Source organism: Cryptomeria japonica, unplaced genomic scaffold (assembly GCF_030272615.1).
Source record: "Cryptomeria japonica unplaced genomic scaffold, Sugi_1.0 HiC_scaffold_15, whole genome shotgun sequence".
In the NCBI taxonomy this organism is placed as follows: Eukaryota; Viridiplantae; Streptophyta; class Pinopsida; order Cupressales; family Cupressaceae; genus Cryptomeria; species Cryptomeria japonica.
The window spans coordinates 2443403-2465102 of NW_026728837.1; the positions used below are offsets into that span (position 1 = coordinate 2443403).

At 62.9% G+C, this 21700-nt stretch overlaps 3 non-coding genes across 3 annotated transcripts; all 3 read right to left on the reverse strand.

Annotated features, from left to right (window-relative positions):
* Positions 1–4132: 4132 nt before the first annotated feature.
* Positions 4133–4251, reverse strand: LOC131860538 (5S ribosomal RNA). Its single transcript, XR_009359632.1, has one exon. It is a non-coding gene; the product is annotated as a 5S ribosomal RNA (ribosomal RNA).
* A 7804-nt stretch (positions 4252–12055) lies between these two features.
* Positions 12056–12174, reverse strand: LOC131860539 (5S ribosomal RNA). The gene has a single exon (XR_009359633.1). It is a non-coding gene; the product is annotated as a 5S ribosomal RNA (ribosomal RNA).
* Positions 12175–19978: 7804 nt separating this feature from the next.
* On the reverse strand, positions 19979–20097 carry LOC131860540 (5S ribosomal RNA). Its single transcript, XR_009359634.1, has one exon. It is a non-coding gene; the product is annotated as a 5S ribosomal RNA (ribosomal RNA).
* Positions 20098–21700: the final 1603 nt, after the last annotated feature.

Consider the following 21700-nt stretch of genomic DNA (forward strand, 5'->3'; position numbering starts at 1 on the left):
TGCTCCAAGGTGCGGCGTGCACGAAGTCGGAGCCCGGTTTGCCCCGGGTGTGCACCTCGCGTGCACCTTCGCTGCGGTGGGCACCTTGGCTGGGTTGCGCGCCTTGGTGGGCACCATGCAGTGCACGAAGTCGGAGCCCGGTTTGCCCCGGGCGCGCACCTCCGCCAGGGTGGGCACCTTGGTGCGCACAACTTGCCTGGGCTGCGCACCAGGAAGGGCTCAAGATGGCACCCGCGTTCCGTTTTTTTCACTATCTTTCAGAACGGAAATTTTAAAATATCGTTTTTTTTTGCCTTTTCTGGAAATTAGTGAAGGCAGCGCATCAAAGGTGCGCAACGCTGGTGCGAACCTGGGAGCGCTCCGATGTGTGCTCCAAGGTGCGGCGTGCACGAAGTCGGACCCCGGTTTGCCCCGGGTGCGCACCTCGCGTGCACCTTGGTGCGCACACCTTGGCTGGGTTGCGCGCCCTGGTGGGCACCATGGTGCGCACCAAGGAGCGCTCCGAAGTGTGCTCCAAGGTGCGGCGTGCACGAAGTCGGAGCCCGGTTTGCCCCGGGTGCGCACCTCGCGTGCACCTTCGCCGCGGTGGGCACCATGGCGTGCACGAAGTCGGAGCCCGGTTTGCCCCGGGTGCGCACCTCGCGTGCACCTTCGCCGGGGTGGGCACCTTAGTGTGCAGACCTTGGCTGGGTTGCGCGCCCTGGTGGGCACCATGGTGCGCACCAAGGAGCGCTCCGAAGTGTGCTCCAAGGTGCGGCCTGCACGAAGTCGGAGCCCGGTTTGCCCCGGGTGTGCACCTCGGGTGGGCACCTTGGTGCGCATGCCTTGCCTGGGCTGCGCACCAGGGCGGGCTCAAGATGGCACCCGCGTTCCTTTTTTTTCACTATCTTTCAAAACGGAAATTTTAAAATCTCATTTTTTTTTGCCTTTTTCTGGAAATTAGTGAAGGCAGCGCATCAAAGGTGCGCACCTCGCTGCCCACCACGGTGCGCAACGCCGGTGGGCACCCGGGAGTGCTTCGAAGTGTGCTCCAAGGTGCTGCGTGCACGTTGTCGGAGCCCGGTTTGCCCCGGGTGCGCACCTCGCGTGCACCTTCGTCGGGGTGGGCACCTTGGCTGGGTTTGCCCCGGCTGCGCTCCGAAGCGGGGTTATTGGAGCGCCGCCTCTTTTTTTGTCGGAGCGTTTGGTGGGGTTTCTCGCATTGGCTCTTCCGAGGCCCGGTTGCCACCCTGGCGCGCACGAAGTCGGAAGTAGGGTTAATTGCCCGGGTGCGCACCTTTGCCAGGGTGGGCACCTTACCTGGGCTGCGCACCAGGGCGGGCTCAAGATGGCACGCGCGTTCCGTTTTTTTCACTATCTTTCAAAACGGAAATTTTAAAATCTCCTTTTTTTTTTGCCTTTTCTGGAAATTAGTGAAGGCAGCGCATCAAAGGTGCGCACCTCGCTGCCCACCTTGGTGTGCTCTGAGGTGCGCACCCGGGAGCGCTACGAAGTGTGCTCCAAGGTGCGGCGTGCACGTTGTCGGAGCCCGGTTTGCCCCGGGTGCGCACCTCGCCTGCACCTTGGCCGGGGTGGGCACCTTGGCTGGGTTTGCCCAGGGTGCGCTCCGAAGCGGGGTTACTGGAGCGCCCCCTCTTTTTTTGTCAGAGCGTTTGGTGGGGTTTCTCGCATTGGCTCTTCCCAGGCCCGGTTGTTGGGTGCGCTCCCACCCTGGCGCGCGCGAAGTTGGAAGTTGGGTTAATTGCCCGGGCGCGCACCTTCGCCAGGGTGGGCACCTTGGTGCGCACACCTTGGCTGGGCTGCGCACCAGGGCGGGCTCAAGATGGCACCAGCATTCCCTTTTTCTCACTATCTTTCAAAACGGAAATTTTAAAATCTCGTTTTTTTTTTGCCTTTTATGGAAATTAGTGAAGGCATCGCATCAAAGGTGCGCACCTCGCTGCCCACCTTGGTGTGCTCCGAGGTGCCCACCACGGTGCGCAACGCCGGTGCGAACCCGGGAGCGCCCCGATGTGTGCTCCAAGGTGCGGCGTGCACGAAGTCGGACCCCGGTTTGCCCCGGGTGCGCACCTCGCGTGCACCTTGGTGCGCACACCTTGGCTGGGTTGCGCGGCCTGGTGGGCACCATGGTGCGCACCAAGGAGCGCTCCGAAGTGTGCTCCAAGGTGCGGCGTGCACGAAGTCGGAGCCCGGTTTGCCCCGGGTACGCACCTCGCGTGCACCTTCGCCGCGGTGGGCACCTCGGCTGGGTTGCGCGCCCTGGTGCGCACCAAGGAGCGCTCCGAAGTGTGCTCCAAGGTGCGGCGTGCACGAAGTCGGAGCCCGGTTTGCCCCGGGTGCGCACCTTCGCCGCGGTGCGCACCATGGCGTGCACGAAGTCGGAGCCCGGTTTGCCCCGGGTGCGCACCTCGCGTGCACCTTCGGCGGGGTTGCGCGCCCTGGTGGGCACCATGGTGCGCACCAAGGAGCGCTCCGAAGTGTGCTCCAAGGTGCGGCGTGCACGAAGTCGGAGCCCGGTTTGCCCCGGGTGCGCACCTCGCGTGCACCTTCGGCGGGGTTGCGCGCCCTGGTGGGCACCATGGTGCGCACCAAGGAGCGCTCCGAAGTGTGCTCCAAGGTGCGGCGTGCACGAAGTCGGAGCCCGGTTTGCCCCGGGTGCGCACCTCGCGTGCACCTTCGCCGCGGTGGGCACCATGGCGTGCACGAAGTCGGAGCCCGGTTTGCCCCGGGTGCGCACCTCGCGTGCACCTTCGCCGGGGTGGGCACCTCGGCTGGGTTGCGCGCCCTGGTGCGCACCAAGGAGCGCTCCGAAGTGTGCTCCAAGGTGCGGCGTGCACGAAGTCGGAGCCCGGTTTGCCCCGGGTGCGCACCTCGCGTGCACCTTCGCCAGGGTGGGCACCTCGGTGCGCACACCTTCTCAATGTTTTCTTGCCTTTTCTGGAAATTGGTGAAGGCAGCGCATCAAAGGTGCGCACCTCGGTGTGCTCCGAGGTGCGAACCCGAGAGCGCTCCGAGGTGCCCACGAAGTCGAAAGTCGGGTTAATTGCATTGTTTTCCCCGGGTGCGCTCCGAGGTGCGCAACATCGGCGCGCACCAAGGAGGGCTCCGAAGTGTGCTCCAAGGTGCGCACGATGGCGTGCACCTCTGGTGCGCACGATTCGGAGCTCGGTTTGACCGGGGTGCGCACACCTTGGCTGGGTTGCGCACCTTTTGTGCGCTCCAAGGTGCGCACGAAGTCGGAGCTCGGTTTGCCCCGGGTGCGCACCTTCGCCAGGGTGCGCACCTTGATGCGCACGCCTTGGCTGGGCTGCGCACCTTGGTGGGCGCCATGGTGCGCACCTTTCGTGCGCTCCAAGGTGCGCACGAAGTCGGAGCTCGGTTTGCCCCGGGTGCGCACCTTGGTGGGCGCCATGGTGCACTCCGAGGTGCCCAAGATTGGTGCGCACCAAGGAGCGCTCCGAAGTGCGCTCCAAGGTGCGCGCGAAGTCGAAAGTTGGGTTAATTGTCCGGTTTGCCTCGGGTGCGCACCTTGCGTGCACCTTCGCCAGGGTGGGCGCCTTGGTGCGCACACCTTGGCTGGGCTGCGCACACCTTGGCACCCGCGTTTCCTTCATTTTAAATTTTTTTTTTTTACAATCTCTCAAGTGGGAAATTCTATAATCTCAACTTTTTTTGCCTTTTCAGGAAACTTTTGAATGGAGCGCATCATTGGTGCGCTCCGAAGTGTGCTCCAAAGCTCTCTCCAGCTGCGTGCACCTGCCCCGGCCGCGCACCCGGCCCCGCCCAGCTTCGCTCACCTGTCCCGGGCGTCTGGTGCGGAACCTTAGAGTAAGAAACATCACCGTGCACCTTGGCCAACGTGCGCGACTCGACCGAGCGCGCACTGGCCGAGGTGCACACCGATTTCACCTGGGTGCGCGCGCAGCACCTCGGGCGCACCGGGGTGCGCGCACAACGCCCGGGTTGCACCGTGGCCTGTGTGCTCGGGGCGCCTCGGGTGCGCGCTCGGTGTCGCCCCCGCGCGCGCGGTAGTGCGGGCAGCGCACCCCGGCCCGGCCCGGCCCCGACGAGAACGCAAACGGGCAAAAGGTTTATTCAAATAGCATTGCGACGCCCGGCGAAAAACTAAAAAAGGGTGCAACACCGGGACTTCCCGGGAGGTCACCCATCCCAGTACTACTCCGGCCCAAGCGCGCTTAACTGCGGAGTTCTGATGGGATCCGGTGCACTAACGCTGGTATGATCGCACCCGTTATGAGCTTGTCGCAGTGTGTACTTAGCAAACCGCGACCCACGTGCGAATCCACCCCGGCCACCCACCCCCGTCGAGGTGCACACCCTCCCTCGCGAAGTGCGCCCCGTTCGCCAAGTGTGAGCCCTGCCCGGGTGCGCGCACCTTGCTAGGGCGTCGGGTGTGCACCCGGCCCGGCCTACGTGCGTGCACCTGGAGGGGGCGTCGTGTGCGTGCAGTGTCCCGTCTGCAACGCGGTGCCCACACACCACCTCGGGCGCAACGACCTGCGCTCACATGTGGGCCGAGTGCACCTTGGTGCATGTTCGGGGCGCCTCGGGTGCACGCTCGATCTTGCCCCGGTGCACCAAGGCGCTCGGTTTGCCCCGGGTGCGCACTTGGTGCAAGGTGGGCACCCAAAATAGGGATCAAGCACCAAAACACAAGTTTCGGGATGCAAAATGGGACCCAAGGACCACAAATGCGTTCCAAGACCCATGATGGGTCCACGAGAACAAAAATGTGTTCCGAGACTTAATAAACAAATATTGGGTTTTAGGAGAAGAAACATGCTCTGATGCCCAAAACGAGAATCGACCCCGAAAAGGCCACAGGCCAAAAGTGGGATGCGAGACAAAAAAAAATGGGACCCGAGGACCAAAATTGGGTTCCCAGGTCGAAGACAGGGCAACCGGACAAGAAACGACCTCTAAGGCTCGAAATGAGTCCCGACGACTAAAACTTGACAAGAAGCACCCATCAGGCACCCAACTCGACACCCATGGGATGCCGACCCACCCGGGCTTCCACCTAGCACACCTTGGCACCCACCCACCCTCGCACCCAACCTCGCACCCAACTTAGCACCTTTGAACCCACATTGGCACTCACCCTGACCCTGGCACCTTGGAACCCACATTGGCACTCACCTTGACCCTGGCACCCACCTTTGCACTCACCTTGGGACCCACCCTGGCTCCCACCTCGGCACCCACCCAGACACCCACCTTGGTTCCTTGGCACCCACCTTGGATCCTTGGCACCCACCCCGACACCCACCTTGGCACGCAACTTGGCTACTTGCCACCCACCTTGGCTCCTTGACGCCCACCCCGACAACCACCCCGTGACCTACCCTGGCTAGGGTTGGTGCACACCCACCCTGGTGCCCACCTTGGCACCCACCCTATGACCCACCTTGGCACGCACCTTAGTACCCACCCCGTTACCCACCCTAGGACCCACCCCGTGACCCACCTTGGCCAGGGTGGGTGCCTTGGTGCGCACAACTTGCCTGGGCTGCACACCAGGGCGGGCTCAAGATGGCACCCGCGTTCCGTTTTTTTCACTATCTTTCAAAACGGAAATTTTAAAATCTCATTTTTTTCTTTTTTTTGCCTTTTCTGGAAATTAGTGAAGGCAGCGCATCAAAGGTGCGCAATGCTGGTGCGAACCCGGGAGCGCTCCGATGTGTGCTCCAAGGTGCGGCGTGCACGAAGTCCGAGCCCGGTTTGCCCCGGGTGCGCACCTCGCGTGCACCTTCGCCGGGGTGAGCACCTTGGCTGGGTTGCGCGCCCTGGTGCGTACCAAGGAGCGCTCTGAAGTGTGCTCCAAGGTGCGGCGTGCACGAAGTCGGAGCCCGGTTTGCCCCGGGTGTGCACCTCGGGTGCGCACCTCGCGTGCACCTTCGCTGCGGTGGGCACCTTGGCTGGGTTGCGCGCCTTGGTGGGCACCATGCAGTGCACGAAGTCGGAGCCCGGTTTGCCCCGGGCGCGCACCTCCGCCAGGGTGGGCACCTTGGTGCGCACAACTTGCCTGGGCTGCGCATCAGGAAGGGCTCAAGATGGCACCCGCGTTCCGTTTTTTTCACTATCTTTCAGAACGGAAATTTTAAAATATCGTTTTTTTTTGCCTTTTCTGGAAATTAGTGAAGGCAGCGCATCAAAGGTGCGCAACGCTGGTGCGAACCTGGGAGCGCTCCGATGTGTGCTCCAAGGTGCGGCGTGCACGAAGTCGGAGCCCGGTTTGCCTCGGGTGCGCCCTGGTGGGCACCATGGTGCGCACCAAGGAGCGCTCCGAAGTGTGCTCCAAGGTGCGGCCTGCACGAAGTCGGAGCCCGGTTTGCCCCGGGTGTGCACCTCGGGTGGGCACCTTGGTGCGCATGCCTTGCCTGGGCTGCGCACCAGGGCGGGCTCAAGATGGCACCCGCGTTCCTTTTTTTTCACTATCTTTCAAAACGGAAATTTTAAAATCTCATTTTTTTTTGCCTTTTTCTGGAAATTAGTGAAGGCAGCGCATCAAAGGTGCGCACCTCGCTGCCCACCACGGTGCGCAACGCCGGTGGGCACCCGGGAGTGCTTCGAAGTGTGCTCCAAGGTGCTGCGTGCACGTTGTCGGAGCCCGGTTTGCCCCGGGTGCGCACCTCGCGTGCACCTTCGTCGGGGTGGGCACCTTGGCTTGGTTTGCCCCGGCTGCGCTCCGAAGCGGGGTTATTGGAGCGCCGCCTCTTTTTTTGTCGGAGCGTTTGGTGGGGTTTCTCGCATTGGCTCTTCCGAGGCCCGGTTGCCACCCTGGCGCGCACGAAGTCGGAAGTAGGGTTAATTGCCCGGGTGCGCACCTTTGCCAGGGTGGCACCTTACCTGGGCTGCGCACCAGGGCGGGCTCAAGATGGCACGCGCGTTCCGTTTTTTTCACTATCTTTCAAAACGGAAATTTTAAAATCTCCTTTTTTTTTTGCCTTTTCTGGAAATTAGTGAAGGCAGCGCATCAAAGGTGCGCACCTCGCTGCCCACCTTGGTGTGCTCTGAGGTGCGCACCCGGGAGCGCTACGAAGTGTGCTCCAAGGTGCGGCGTGCACGTTGTCGGAGCCCGGTTTGCCCCGGGTGCGCACCTCGCCTGCACCTTGGCCGGGGTGGGCACCTTGGCTGGGTTTGCCCAGGGTGCGCTCCGAAGCGGGGTTACTGGAGCGCCCCCTCTTTTTTTGTCAGAGAGTTTGGTGGGGTTTCTCGCATTGGCTCTTCCCAGGCCCGGTTGTTGGGTGCGCTCCCACCCTGGCGCGCGCGAAGTTGGAAGTTGGGTTAATTGCCCGGGCGCGCACCTTCGCCAGGGTGGGCACCTTGGTGCGCAAACCTTGGCTGGGCTGCGCACCAGGGCGGGCTCAAGATGGCACCAGCATTCCCTTTTTCTCACTATCTTTCAAAACGGAAATTTTAAAATCTCGTTTTTTTTTTGCCTTTTATGGAAATTAGTGAAGGCATCGCATCAAAGGTGCGCACCTCGCTGCCCACCTTGGTGTGCTCCGAGGTGCCCACCACGGTGCGCAACGCCGGTGCGAACCCGGGAGCGCCCCGATGTGTGCTCCAAGGTGCGGCGTGCACGAAGTCGGACCCCGGTTTGCCCCGGGTGCGCACCTCGCGTGCACCTTGGTGCGCACACCTTGGCTGGGTTGCGCGGCCTGGTGGGCACCATGGTGCGCACCAAGGAGCGCTCCGAAGTGTGCTCCAAGGTGCGGCGTGCACGAAGTCGGAGCCCGGTTTGCCCCGGGTGCGCACCTTCGCCGCGGTGGGCACCATGGCGTGCACGAAGTCGGAGCCCGGTTTGCCCCGGGTGCGCACCTCGCGTGCACCTTCGCCGGGGTGGGCACCTCGGCTGGGTTGCGCGCCCTGGTGCGCACCAAGGAGCGCTCTGAAGTGTGCTCCAAGGTGCGGCGTGCACGAAGTCGGAGCCCGGTTTGCCCCGGGTGTGCACCTCGCGTGCACCTTCGCTGCGGTGGGCACCTTGGCTGGGTTGCGCGCCTTGGTGGGCACCATGCAGTGCACGAAGTCGGAGCCCGGTTTGCCCCGGGCGCGCACCTCCGCCAGGGTGGGCACCTTGGTGCGCACAACTTGCCTGGGCTGCGCACCAGGAAGGGCTCAAGATGGCACCCGCGTTCCGTTTTTTTCACTATCTTTCAGAACGGAAATTTTAAAATATCGTTTTTTTTTGCCTTTTCTGGAAATTAGTGAAGGCAGCGCATCAAAGGTGCGCAACGCTGGTGCGAACCTGGGAGCGCTCCGATGTGTGCTCCAAGGTGCGGCGTGCACGAAGTCGGACCCCGGTTTGCCCCGGGTGCGCACCTCGCGTGCACCTTGGTGCGCACACCTTGGCTGGGTTGCGCGCCCTGGTGGGCACCATGGTGCGCACCAAGGAGCGCTCCGAAGTGTGCTCCAAGGTGCGGCGTGCACGAAGTCGGAGCCCGGTTTGCCCCGGGTGCGCACCTCGCGTGCACCTTCGCCGCGGTGGGCACCATGGCGTGCACGAAGTCGGAGCCCGGTTTGCCCCGGGTGCGCACCTCGCGTGCACCTTCGCCGGGGTGGGCACCTTAGTGTGCAGACCTTGGCTGGGTTGCGCGCCCTGGTGGGCACCATGGTGCGCACCAAGGAGCGCTCCGAAGTGTGCTCCAAGGTGCGGCCTGCACGAAGTCGGAGCCCGGTTTGCCCCGGGTGTGCACCTCGGGTGGGCACCTTGGTGCGCATGCCTTGCCTGGGCTGCGCACCAGGGCGGGCTCAAGATGGCACCCGCGTTCCTTTTTTTTCACTATCTTTCAAAACGGAAATTTTAAAATCTCATTTTTTTTTGCCTTTTTCTGGAAATTAGTGAAGGCAGCGCATCAAAGGTGCGCACCTCGCTGCCCACCACGGTGCGCAACGCCGGTGGGCACCCGGGAGTGCTTCGAAGTGTGCTCCAAGGTGCTGCGTGCACGTTGTCGGAGCCCGGTTTGCCCCGGGTGCGCACCTCGCGTGCACCTTCGTCGGGGTGGGCACCTTGGCTGGGTTTGCCCCGGCTGCGCTCCGAAGCGGGGTTATTGGAGCGCCGCCTCTTTTTTTGTCGGAGCGTTTGGTGGGGTTTCTCGCATTGGCTCTTCCGAGGCCCGGTTGCCACCCTGGCGCGCACGAAGTCGGAAGTAGGGTTAATTGCCCGGGTGCGCACCTTTGCCAGGGTGGGCACCTTACCTGGGCTGCGCACCAGGGCGGGCTCAAGATGGCACGCGCGTTCCGTTTTTTTCACTATCTTTCAAAACGGAAATTTTAAAATCTCCTTTTTTTTTTGCCTTTTCTGGAAATTAGTGAAGGCAGCGCATCAAAGGTGCGCACCTCGCTGCCCACCTTGGTGTGCTCTGAGGTGCGCACCCGGGAGCGCTACGAAGTGTGCTCCAAGGTGCGGCGTGCACGTTGTCGGAGCCCGGTTTGCCCCGGGTGCGCACCTCGCCTGCACCTTGGCCGGGGTGGGCACCTTGGCTGGGTTTGCCCAGGGTGCGCTCCGAAGCGGGGTTACTGGAGCGCCCCCTCTTTTTTTGTCAGAGCGTTTGGTGGGGTTTCTCGCATTGGCTCTTCCCAGGCCCGGTTGTTGGGTGCGCTCCCACCCTGGCGCGCGCGAAGTTGGAAGTTGGGTTAATTGCCCGGGCGCGCACCTTCGCCAGGGTGGGCACCTTGGTGCGCACACCTTGGCTGGGCTGCGCACCAGGGCGGGCTCAAGATGGCACCAGCATTCCCTTTTTCTCACTATCTTTCAAAACGGAAATTTTAAAATCTCGTTTTTTTTTTGCCTTTTATGGAAATTAGTGAAGGCATCGCATCAAAGGTGCGCACCTCGCTGCCCACCTTGGTGTGCTCCGAGGTGCCCACCACGGTGCGCAACGCCGGTGCGAACCCGGGAGCGCCCCGATGTGTGCTCCAAGGTGCGGCGTGCACGAAGTCGGACCCCGGTTTGCCCCGGGTGCGCACCTCGCGTGCACCTTGGTGCGCACACCTTGGCTGGGTTGCGCGGCCTGGTGGGCACCATGGTGCGCACCAAGGAGCGCTCCGAAGTGTGCTCCAAGGTGCGGCGTGCACGAAGTCGGAGCCCGGTTTGCCCCGGGTACGCACCTCGCGTGCACCTTCGCCGGGGTGGGCACCTCGGCTGGGTTGCGCGCCCTGGTGCGCACCAAGGAGCGCTCCGAAGTGTGCTCCAAGGTGCGGCGTGCACGAAGTCGGAGCCCGGTTTGCCCCGGGTGCGCACCTTCGCCGCGGTGCGCACCATGGCGTGCACGAAGTCGGAGCCCGGTTTGCCCCGGGTGCGCACCTCGCGTGCACCTTCGGCGGGGTTGCGCGCCCTGGTGGGCACCATGGTGCGCACCAAGGAGCACTCCGAAGTGTGCTCCAAGGTGCGGCGTGCACGAAGTCGGAGCCCGGTTTGCCCCGGGTGCGCACCTCGCGTGCACCTTCGGCGGGGTTGCGCGCCCTGGTGGGCACCATGGTGCGCACCAAGGAGCGCTCCGAAGTGTGCTCCAAGGTGCGGCGTGCACGAAGTCGGAGCCCGGTTTGCCCCGGGTGCGCACCTCGCGTGCACCTTCGCCGCGGTGGGCACCATGGCGTGCACGAAGTCGGAGCCCGGTTTGCCCCGGGTGCGCACCTCGCGTGCACCTTCGCCGGGGTGGGCACCTCGGCTGGGTTGCGCGCCCTGGTGCGCACCAAGGAGCGCTCCGAAGTGTGCTCCAAGGTGCGGCGTGCACGAAGTCGGAGCCCGGTTTGCCCCGGGTGCGCACCTCGCGTGCACCTTCGCCAGGGTGGGCACCTCGGTGCGCACACCTTCTCAATGTTTTCTTGCCTTTTCTGGAAATTGGTGAAGGCAGCGCATCAAAGGTGCGCACCTCGGTGTGCTCCGAGGTGCGAACCCGAGAGCGCTCCGAGGTGCCCACGAAGTCGAAAGTCGGGTTAATTGCATTGTTTTCCCCGGGTGCGCTCCGAGGTGCGCAACATCGGCGCGCACCAAGGAGGGCTCCGAAGTGTGCTCCAAGGTGCGCACGATGGCGTGCACCTCTGGTGCGCACGATTCGGAGCTCGGTTTGACCGGGGTGCGCACACCTTGGCTGGGTTGCGCACCTTTTGTGCGCTCCAAGGTGCGCACGAAGTCGGAGCTCGGTTTGCCCCGGGTGCGCACCTTCGCCAGGGTGCGCACCTTGATGCGCACGCCTTGGCTGGGCTGCGCACCTTGGTGGGCGCCATGGTGCGCACCTTTCGTGCGCTCCAAGGTGCGCACGAAGTCGGAGCTCGGTTTGCCCCGGGTGCGCACCTTGGTGGGCGCCATGGTGCACTCCGAGGTGCCCAAGATTGGTGCGCACCAAGGAGCGCTCCGAAGTGCGCTCCAAGGTGCGCGCGAAGTCGAAAGTTGGGTTAATTGTCCGGTTTGCCTCGGGTGCGCACCTTGCGTGCACCTTCGCCAGGGTGGGCGCCTTGGTGCGCACACCTTGGCTGGGCTGCGCACACCTTGGCACCCGCGTTTCCTTCATTTTAAATTTTTTTTTTTTACAATCTCTCAAGTGGGAAATTCTATAATCTCAACTTTTTTTGCCTTTTCAGGAAACTTTTGAATGGAGCGCATCATTGGTGCGCTCCGAAGTGTGCTCCAAAGCTCTCTCCAGCTGCGTGCACCTGCCCCGGCCGCGCACCCGGCCCCGCCCAGCTTCGCTCACCTGTCCCGGGCGTCTGGTGCGGAACCTTAGAGTAAGAAACATCACCGTGCACCTTGGCCAACGTGCGCGACTCGACCGAGCGCGCACTGGCCGAGGTGCACACCGATTTCACCTGGGTGCGCGCGCAGCACCTCGGGCGCACCGGGGTGCGCGCACAACGCCCGGGTTGCACCGTGGCCTGTGTGCTCGGGGCGCCTCGGGTGCGCGCTCGGTGTCGCCCCCGCGCGCGCGGTAGTGCGGGCAGCGCACCCCGGCCCGGCCCGGCCCCGACGAGAACGCAAACGGGCAAAAGGTTTATTCAAATAGCATTGCGACGCCCGGCGAAAAACTAAAAAAGGGTGCAACACCGGGACTTCCCGGGAGGTCACCCATCCCAGTACTACTCCGGCCCAAGCGCGCTTAACTGCGGAGTTCTGATGGGATCCGGTGCACTAACGCTGGTATGATCGCACCCGTTATGAGCTTGTCGCAGTGTGTACTTAGCAAACCGCGACCCACGTGCGAATCCACCCCGGCCACCCACCCCCGTCGAGGTGCACACCCTCCCTCGCGAAGTGCGCCCCGTTCGCCAAGTGTGAGCCCTGCCCGGGTGCGCGCACCTTGCTAGGGCGTCGGGTGTGCACCCGGCCCGGCCTACGTGCGTGCACCTGGAGGGGGCGTCGTGTGCGTGCAGTGTCCCGTCTGCAACGCGGTGCCCACACACCACCTCGGGCGCAACGACCTGCGCTCACATGTGGGCCGAGTGCACCTTGGTGCATGTTCGGGGCGCCTCGGGTGCACGCTCGATCTTGCCCCGGTGCACCAAGGCGCTCGGTTTGCCCCGGGTGCGCACTTGGTGCAAGGTGGGCACCCAAAATAGGGATCAAGCACCAAAACACAAGTTTCGGGATGCAAAATGGGACCCAAGGACCACAAATGCGTTCCAAGACCCATGATGGGTCCACGAGAACAAAAATGTGTTCCGAGACTTAATAAACAAATATTGGGTTTTAGGAGAAGAAACATGCTCTGATGCCCAAAACGAGAATCGACCCCGAAAAGGCCACAGGCCAAAAGTGGGATGCGAGACAAAAAAAAATGGGACCCGAGGACCAAAATTGGGTTCCCAGGTCGAAGACAGGGCAACCGGACAAGAAACGACCTCTAAGGCTCGAAATGAGTCCCGACGACTAAAACTTGACAAGAAGCACCCATCAGGCACCCAACTCGACACCCATGGGATGCCGACCCACCCGGGCTTCCACCTAGCACACCTTGGCACCCACCCACCCTCGCACCCAACCTCGCACCCAACTTAGCACCTTTGAACCCACATTGGCACTCACCCTGACCCTGGCACCTTGGAACCCACATTGGCACTCACCTTGACCCTGGCACCCACCTTTGCACTCACCTTGGGACCCACCCTGGCTCCCACCTCGGCACCCACCCAGACACCCACCTTGGTTCCTTGGCACCCACCTTGGATCCTTGGCACCCACCCCGACACCCACCTTGGCACGCAACTTGGCTACTTGCCACCCACCTTGGCTCCTTGACGCCCACCCCGACAACCACCCCGTGACCTACCCTGGCTAGGGTTGGTGCACACCCACCCTGGTGCCCACCTTGGCACCCACCCTATGACCCACCTTGGCACGCACCTTAGTACCCACCCCGTTACCCACCCTAGGACCCACCCCGTGACCCACCTTGGCCAGGGTGGGTGCCTTGGTGCGCACAACTTGCCTGGGCTGCACACCAGGGCGGGCTCAAGATGGCACCCGCGTTCCGTTTTTTTCACTATCTTTCAAAACGGAAATTTTAAAATCTCATTTTTTTCTTTTTTTTGCCTTTTCTGGAAATTAGTGAAGGCAGCGCATCAAAGGTGCGCAATGCTGGTGCGAACCCGGGAGCGCTCCGATGTGTGCTCCAAGGTGCGGCGTGCACGAAGTCCGAGCCCGGTTTGCCCCGGGTGCGCACCTCGCGTGCACCTTCGCCGGGGTGAGCACCTTGGCTGGGTTGCGCGCCCTGGTGCGTACCAAGGAGCGCTCTGAAGTGTGCTCCAAGGTGCGGCGTGCACGAAGTCGGAGCCCGGTTTGCCCCGGGTGTGCACCTCGGGTGCGCACCTCGCGTGCACCTTCGCTGCGGTGGGCACCTTGGCTGGGTTGCGCGCCTTGGTGGGCACCATGCAGTGCACGAAGTCGGAGCCCGGTTTGCCCCGGGCGCGCACCTCCGCCAGGGTGGGCACCTTGGTGCGCACAACTTGCCTGGGCTGCGCATCAGGAAGGGCTCAAGATGGCACCCGCGTTCCGTTTTTTTCACTATCTTTCAGAACGGAAATTTTAAAATATCGTTTTTTTTTGCCTTTTCTGGAAATTAGTGAAGGCAGCGCATCAAAGGTGCGCAACGCTGGTGCGAACCTGGGAGCGCTCCGATGTGTGCTCCAAGGTGCGGCGTGCACGAAGTCGGAGCCCGGTTTGCCTCGGGTGCGCCCTGGTGGGCACCATGGTGCGCACCAAGGAGCGCTCCGAAGTGTGCTCCAAGGTGCGGCCTGCACGAAGTCGGAGCCCGGTTTGCCCCGGGTGTGCACCTCGGGTGGGCACCTTGGTGCGCATGCCTTGCCTGGGCTGCGCACCAGGGCGGGCTCAAGATGGCACCCGCGTTCCTTTTTTTTCACTATCTTTCAAAACGGAAATTTTAAAATCTCATTTTTTTTTGCCTTTTTCTGGAAATTAGTGAAGGCAGCGCATCAAAGGTGCGCACCTCGCTGCCCACCACGGTGCGCAACGCCGGTGGGCACCCGGGAGTGCTTCGAAGTGTGCTCCAAGGTGCTGCGTGCACGTTGTCGGAGCCCGGTTTGCCCCGGGTGCGCACCTCGCGTGCACCTTCGTCGGGGTGGGCACCTTGGCTTGGTTTGCCCCGGCTGCGCTCCGAAGCGGGGTTATTGGAGCGCCGCCTCTTTTTTTGTCGGAGCGTTTGGTGGGGTTTCTCGCATTGGCTCTTCCGAGGCCCGGTTGCCACCCTGGCGCGCACGAAGTCGGAAGTAGGGTTAATTGCCCGGGTGCGCACCTTTGCCAGGGTGGCACCTTACCTGGGCTGCGCACCAGGGCGGGCTCAAGATGGCACGCGCGTTCCGTTTTTTTCACTATCTTTCAAAACGGAAATTTTAAAATCTCCTTTTTTTTTTGCCTTTTCTGGAAATTAGTGAAGGCAGCGCATCAAAGGTGCGCACCTCGCTGCCCACCTTGGTGTGCTCTGAGGTGCGCACCCGGGAGCGCTACGAAGTGTGCTCCAAGGTGCGGCGTGCACGTTGTCGGAGCCCGGTTTGCCCCGGGTGCGCACCTCGCCTGCACCTTGGCCGGGGTGGGCACCTTGGCTGGGTTTGCCCAGGGTGCGCTCCGAAGCGGGGTTACTGGAGCGCCCCCTCTTTTTTTGTCAGAGAGTTTGGTGGGGTTTCTCGCATTGGCTCTTCCCAGGCCCGGTTGTTGGGTGCGCTCCCACCCTGGCGCGCGCGAAGTTGGAAGTTGGGTTAATTGCCCGGGCGCGCACCTTCGCCAGGGTGGGCACCTTGGTGCGCAAACCTTGGCTGGGCTGCGCACCAGGGCGGGCTCAAGATGGCACCAGCATTCCCTTTTTCTCACTATCTTTCAAAACGGAAATTTTAAAATCTCGTTTTTTTTTTGCCTTTTATGGAAATTAGTGAAGGCATCGCATCAAAGGTGCGCACCTCGCTGCCCACCTTGGTGTGCTCCGAGGTGCCCACCACGGTGCGCAACGCCGGTGCGAACCCGGGAGCGCCCCGATGTGTGCTCCAAGGTGCGGCGTGCACGAAGTCGGACCCCGGTTTGCCCCGGGTGCGCACCTCGCGTGCACCTTGGTGCGCACACCTTGGCTGGGTTGCGCGGCCTGGTGGGCACCATGGTGCGCACCAAGGAGCGCTCCGAAGTGTGCTCCAAGGTGCGGCGTGCACGAAGTCGGAGCCCGGTTTGCCCCGGGTGCGCACCTTCGCCGCGGTGGGCACCATGGCGTGCACGAAGTCGGAGCCCGGTTTGCCCCGGGTGCGCACCTCGCGTGCACCTTCGCCGGGGTGGGCACCTCGGCTGGGTTGCGCGCCCTGGTGCGCACCAAGGAGCGCTCTGAAGTGTGCTCCAAGGTGCGGCGTGCACGAAGTCGGAGCCCGGTTTGCCCCGGGTGTGCACCTCGCGTGCACCTTCGCTGCGGTGGGCACCTTGGCTGGGTTGCGCGCCTTGGTGGGCACCATGCAGTGCACGAAGTCGGAGCCCGGTTTGCCCCGGGCGCGCACCTCCGCCAGGGTGGGCACCTTGGTGCGCACAACTTGCCTGGGCTGCGCACCAGGAAGGGCTCAAGATGGCACCCGCGTTCCGTTTTTTTCACTATCTTTCAGAACGGAAATTTTAAAATATCGTTTTTTTTTGCCTTTTCTGGAAATTAGTGAAGGCAGCGCATCAAAGGTGCGCAACGCTGGTGCGAACCTGGGAGCGCTCCGATGTGTGCTCCAAGGTGCGGCGTGCACGAAGTCGGACCCCGGTTTGCCCCGGGTGCGCACCTCGCGTGCACCTTGGTGCGCACACCTTGGCTGGGTTGCGCGCCCTGGTGGGCACCATGGTGCGCACCAAGGAGCGCTCCGAAGTGTGCTCCAAGGTGCGGCGTGCACGAAGTCGGAGCCCGGTTTGCCCCGGGTGCGCACCTCGCGTGCACCTTCGCCGCGGTGGGCACCATGGCGTGCACGAAGTCGGAGCCCGGTTTGCCCCGGGTGCGCACCTCGCGTGCACCTTCGCCGGGGTGGGCACCTTAGTGTGCAGACCTTGGCTGGGTTGCGCGCCCTGGTGGGCACCATGGTGCGCACCAAGGAGCGCTCCGAAGTGTGCTCCAAGGTGCGGCCTGCACGAAGTCGGAGCCCGGTTTGCCCCGGGTGTGCACCTCGGGTGGGCACCTTGGTGCGCATGCCTTGCCTGGGCTGCGCACCAGGGCGGGCTCAAGATGGCACCCGCGTTCCTTTTTTTTCACTATCTTTCAAAACGGAAATTTTAAAATCTCATTTTTTTTTGCCTTTTTCTGGAAATTAGTGAAGGCAGCGCATCAAAGGTGCGCACCTCGCTGCCCACCACGGTGCGCAACGCCGGTGGGCACCCGGGAGTGCTTCGAAGTGTGCTCCAAGGTGCTGCGTGCACGTTGTCGGAGCCCGGTTTGCCCCGGGTGCGCACCTCGCGTGCACCTTCGTCGGGGTGGGCACCTTGGCTGGGTTTGCCCCGGCTGCGCTCCGAAGCGGGGTTATTGGAGCGCCGCCTCTTTTTTTGTCGGAGCGTTTGGTGGGGTTTCTCGCATTGGCTCTTCCGAGGCCCGGTTGCCACCCTGGCGCGCACGAAGTCGGAAGTAGGGTTAATTGCCCGGGTGCGCACCTTTGCCAGGGTGGGCACCTTACCTGGGCTGCGCACCAGGGCGGGCTCAAGATGGCACGCGCGTTCCGTTTTTTTCACTATCTTTCAAAACGGAAATTTTAAAATCTCCTTTTTTTTTTGCCTTTTCTGGAAATTAGTGAAGGCAGCGCATCAAAGGTGCGCACCTCGCTGCCCACCTTGGTGTGCTCTGAGGTGCGCACCCGGGAGCGCTACGAAGTGTGCTCCAAGGTGCGGCGTGCACGTTGTCGGAGCCCGGTTTGCCCCGGGTGCGCACCTCGCCTGCACCTTGGCCGGGGTGGGCACCTTGGCTGGGTTTGCCCAGGGTGCGCTCCGAAGCGGGGTTACTGGAGCGCCCCCTCTTTTTTTGTCAGAGCGTTTGGTGGGGTTTCTCGCATTGGCTCTTCCCAGGCCCGGTTGTTGGGTGCGCTCCCACCCTGGCGCGCGCGAAGTTGGAAGTTGGGTTAATTGCCCGGGCGCGCACCTTCGCCAGGGTGGGCACCTTGGTGCGCACACCTTGGCTGGGCTGCGCACCAGGGCGGGCTCAAGATGGCACCAGCATTCCCTTTTTCTCACTATCTTTCAAAACGGAAATTTTAAAATCTCGTTTTTTTTTTGCCTTTTATGGAAATTAGTGAAGGCATCGCATCAAAGGTGCGCACCTCGCTGCCCACCTTGGTGTGCTCCGAGGTGCCCACCACGGTGCGCAACGCCGGTGCGAACCCGGGAGCGCCCCGATGTGTGCTCCAAGGTGCGGCGTGCACGAAGTCGGACCCCGGTTTGCCCCGGGTGCGCACCTCGCGTGCACCTTGGTGCGCACACCTTGGCTGGGTTGCGCGGCCTGGTGGGCACCATGGTGCGCACCAAGGAGCGCTCCGAAGTGTGCTCCAAGGTGCGGCGTGCACGAAGTCGGAGCCCGGTTTGCCCCGGGTACGCACCTCGCGTGCACCTTCGCCGGGGTGGGCACCTCGGCTGGGTTGCGCGCCCTGGTGCGCACCAAGGAGCGCTCCGAAGTGTGCTCCAAGGTGCGGCGTGCACGAAGTCGGAGCCCGGTTTGCCCCGGGTGCGCACCTTCGCCGCGGTGCGCACCATGGCGTGCACGAAGTCGGAGCCCGGTTTGCCCCGGGTGCGCACCTCGCGTGCACCTTCGGCGGGGTTGCGCGCCCTGGTGGGCACCATGGTGCGCACCAAGGAGCGCTCCGAAGTGTGCTCCAAGGTGCGGCGTGCACGAAGTCGGAGCCCGGTTTGCCCCGGGTGCGCACCTCGCGTGCACCTTCGGCGGGGTTGCGCGCCCTGGTGGGCACCATGGTGCGCACCAAGGAGCGCTCCGAAGTGTGCTCCAAGGTGCGGCGTGCACGAAGTCGGAGCCCGGTTTGCCCCGGGTGCGCACCTCGCGTGCACCTTCGCCGCGGTGGGCACCATGGCGTGCACGAAGTCGGAGCCCGGTTTGCCCCGGGTGCGCACCTCGCGTGCACCTTCGCCGGGGTGGGCACCTCGGCTGGGTTGCGCGCCCTGGTGCGCACCAAGGAGCGCTCCGAAGTGTGCTCCAAGGTGCGGCGTGCACGAAGTCGGAGCCCGGTTTGCCCCGGGTGCGCACCTCGCGTGCACCTTCGCCAGGGTGGGCACCTCGGTGCGCACACCTTCTCAATGTTTTCTTGCCTTTTCTGGAAATTGGTGAAGGCAGCGCATCAAAGGTGCGCACCTCGGTGTGCTCCGAGGTGCGAACCCGAGAGCGCTCCGAGGTGCCCACGAAGTCGAAAGTCGGGTTAATTGCATTGTTTTCCCCGGGTGCGCTCCGAGGTGCGCAACATCGGCGCGCACCAAGGAGGGCTCCGAAGTGTGCTCCAAGGTGCGCACGATGGCGTGCACCTCTGGTGCGCACGATTCGGAGCTCGGTTTGACCGGGGTGCGCACACCTTGGCTGGGTTGCGCACCTTTTGTGCGCTCCAAGGTGCGCACGAAGTCGGAGCTCGGTTTGCCCCGGGTGCGCACCTTCGCCAGGGTGCGCACCTTGATGCGCACGCCTTGGCTGGGCTGCGCACCTTGGTGGGCGCCATGGTGCGCACCTTTCGTGCGCTCCAAGGTGCGCACGAAGTCGGAGCTCGGTTTGCCCCGGGTGCGCACCTTGGTGGGCGCCATGGTGCACTCCGAGGTGCCCAAGATTGGTGCGCACCAAGGAGCGCTCCGAAGTGCGCTCCAAGGTGCGCGCGAAGTCGAAAGTTGGGTTAATTGTCCGGTTTGCCTCGGGTGCGCACCTTGCGTGCACCTTCGCCAGGGTGGGCGCCTTGGTGCGCACACCTTGGCTGGGCTGCGCACACCTTGGCACCCGCGTTTCCTTCATTTTAAATTTTTTTTTTTTACAATCTCTCAAGTGGGAAATTCTATAATCTCAACTTTTTTTGCCTTTTCAGGAAACTTTTGAATGGAGCGCATCATTGGTGCGCTCCGAAGTGTGCTCCAAAGCTCTCTCCAGCTGCGTGCACCTGCCCCGGCCGCGCACCCGGCCCCGCCCAGCTTCGCTCACCTGTCCCGGGCGTCTGGTGCGGAACCTTAGAGTAAGAAACATCACCGTGCACCTTGGCCAACGTGCGCGACTCGACCGAGCGCGCACTGGCCGAGGTGCACACCGATTTCACCTGGGTGCGCGCGCAGCACCTCGGGCGCACCGGGGTGCGCGCACAACGCCCGGGTTGCACCGTGGCCTGTGTGCTCGGGGCGCCTCGGGTGCGCGCTCGGTGTCGCCCCCGCGCGCGCGGTAGTGCGGGCAGCGCACCCCGGCCCGGCCCGGCCCCGACGAGAACGCAAACGGGCAAAAGGTTTATTCAAATAGCATTGCGACGCCCGGCAAAAAACTAAAAAAGGGTGCAACACCGGGACTTCCCGGGAGGTCACCCATCCCAGTACTACTCCGGCCCAAGCGCGCTTAACTGCGGAGTTCTGATGGGATCCGGTGCACTAACGCTGGTATGATCGCACCCGTTATGAGCTTGTCGCAGTGTGTACTTAGCAAACCGCGACCCACGTGCGAATCCACCCCGGCCACCCACCCCCGTCGAGGTGCACACCCTCCCTCGCGAAGTGCGCCCCGTTCGCCAAGTGTGAGCCCTGCCCGGGTGCGCGCACCTTGCTAGGGCGTCGGGTGTGCACCCGGCCCGGCCTACGTGCGTGCACCTGGAGGGGGCGTCGTGTGCGTGCAGTGTCCCGTCTGCAACGCGGTGCCCACACACCACCTCGGGCGCAACGACCTGCGCTCACATGTGGGCCGAGTGCACCTTGGTGCATGTTCGGGGCGCCTCGGGTGCACGCTCGATCTTGCCCCGGTGCACCAAGGCGCTCGGTTTGCCCCGGGTGCGCACTTGGTGCAAGGTGGGCACCCAAAATAGGGATCAAGCACCAAAACACAAGTTTCGGGATGCAAAATGGGACCCAAGGACCACAAATGCGTTCCAAGACCCATGATGGGTCCACGAGAACAAAAATGTGTTCCGAGACTTAATAAACAAATATTGGGTTTTAGGAGAAGAAACATGCTCTGATGCCCAAAACGAGAATCGACCCCGAAAAGGCCACAGGCCAAAAGTGGGATGCGAGACAAAAAAAAATGGGACCCGAGGACCAAAATTGGGTTCCCAGGTCGAAGACAGGGCAACCGGACAAGAAACGACCTCTAAGGCTCGAAATGAGTCCCGACGACTAAAACTTGACAAGAAGCACCCATCAGGCACCCAACTCGACACCCATGGGATGCCGACCCACCCGGGCTTCCACCTAGCACACCTTGGCACCCACCCACCCTCGCACCCAACCTCGCACCCAACTTAGCACCTTTGAACCCACATTGGCACTCACCCTGACCCTGGCACCTTGGAACCCACATTGGCACTCACCTTGACCCTGGCACCCACCTTTGCACTCACCTTGGGACCCACCCTGGCTCCCACCTCGGCACCCACCCAGACACCCACCTTGGTTCCTTGGCACCCACCTTGGATCCTTGGCACCCACCCCGACACCCACCTTGGCACGCAACTTGGCTACTTGCCACCCACCTTGGCTCCTTGACGCCCACCCCGACAACCACCCCGTGACCTACCCTGGCTAGGGTTGGTGCACACCCACCCTGGTGCCCACCTTGGCACCCACCCTATGACCCACCTTGGCACGCACCTTAGTACCCACCCCGTTACCCACCCTAGGACCCACCCCGTGACCCACCTTGGCCAGGGTGGGTGCCTTGGTGCGCACAACTTGCCTGGGCTGCACACCAGGGCGGGCTCAAGATGGCACCCGCGTTCCGTTTTTTTCACTATCTTTCAAAACGGAAATTTTAAAATCTCATTTTTTTCTTTTTTTTGCCTTTTCTGGAAATTAGTGAAGGCAGCGCATCAAAGGTGCGCAATGCTGGTGCGAACCCGGGAGCGCTCCGATGTGTGCTCCAAGGTGCGGCGTGCACGAAGTCCGAGCCCGGTTTGCCCCGGGTGCGCACCTCGCGTGCACCTTCGCCGGGGTGAGCACCTTGGCTGGGTTGCGCGCCCTGGTGCGTACCAAGGAGCGCTCTGAAGTGTGCTCCAAGGTGCGGCG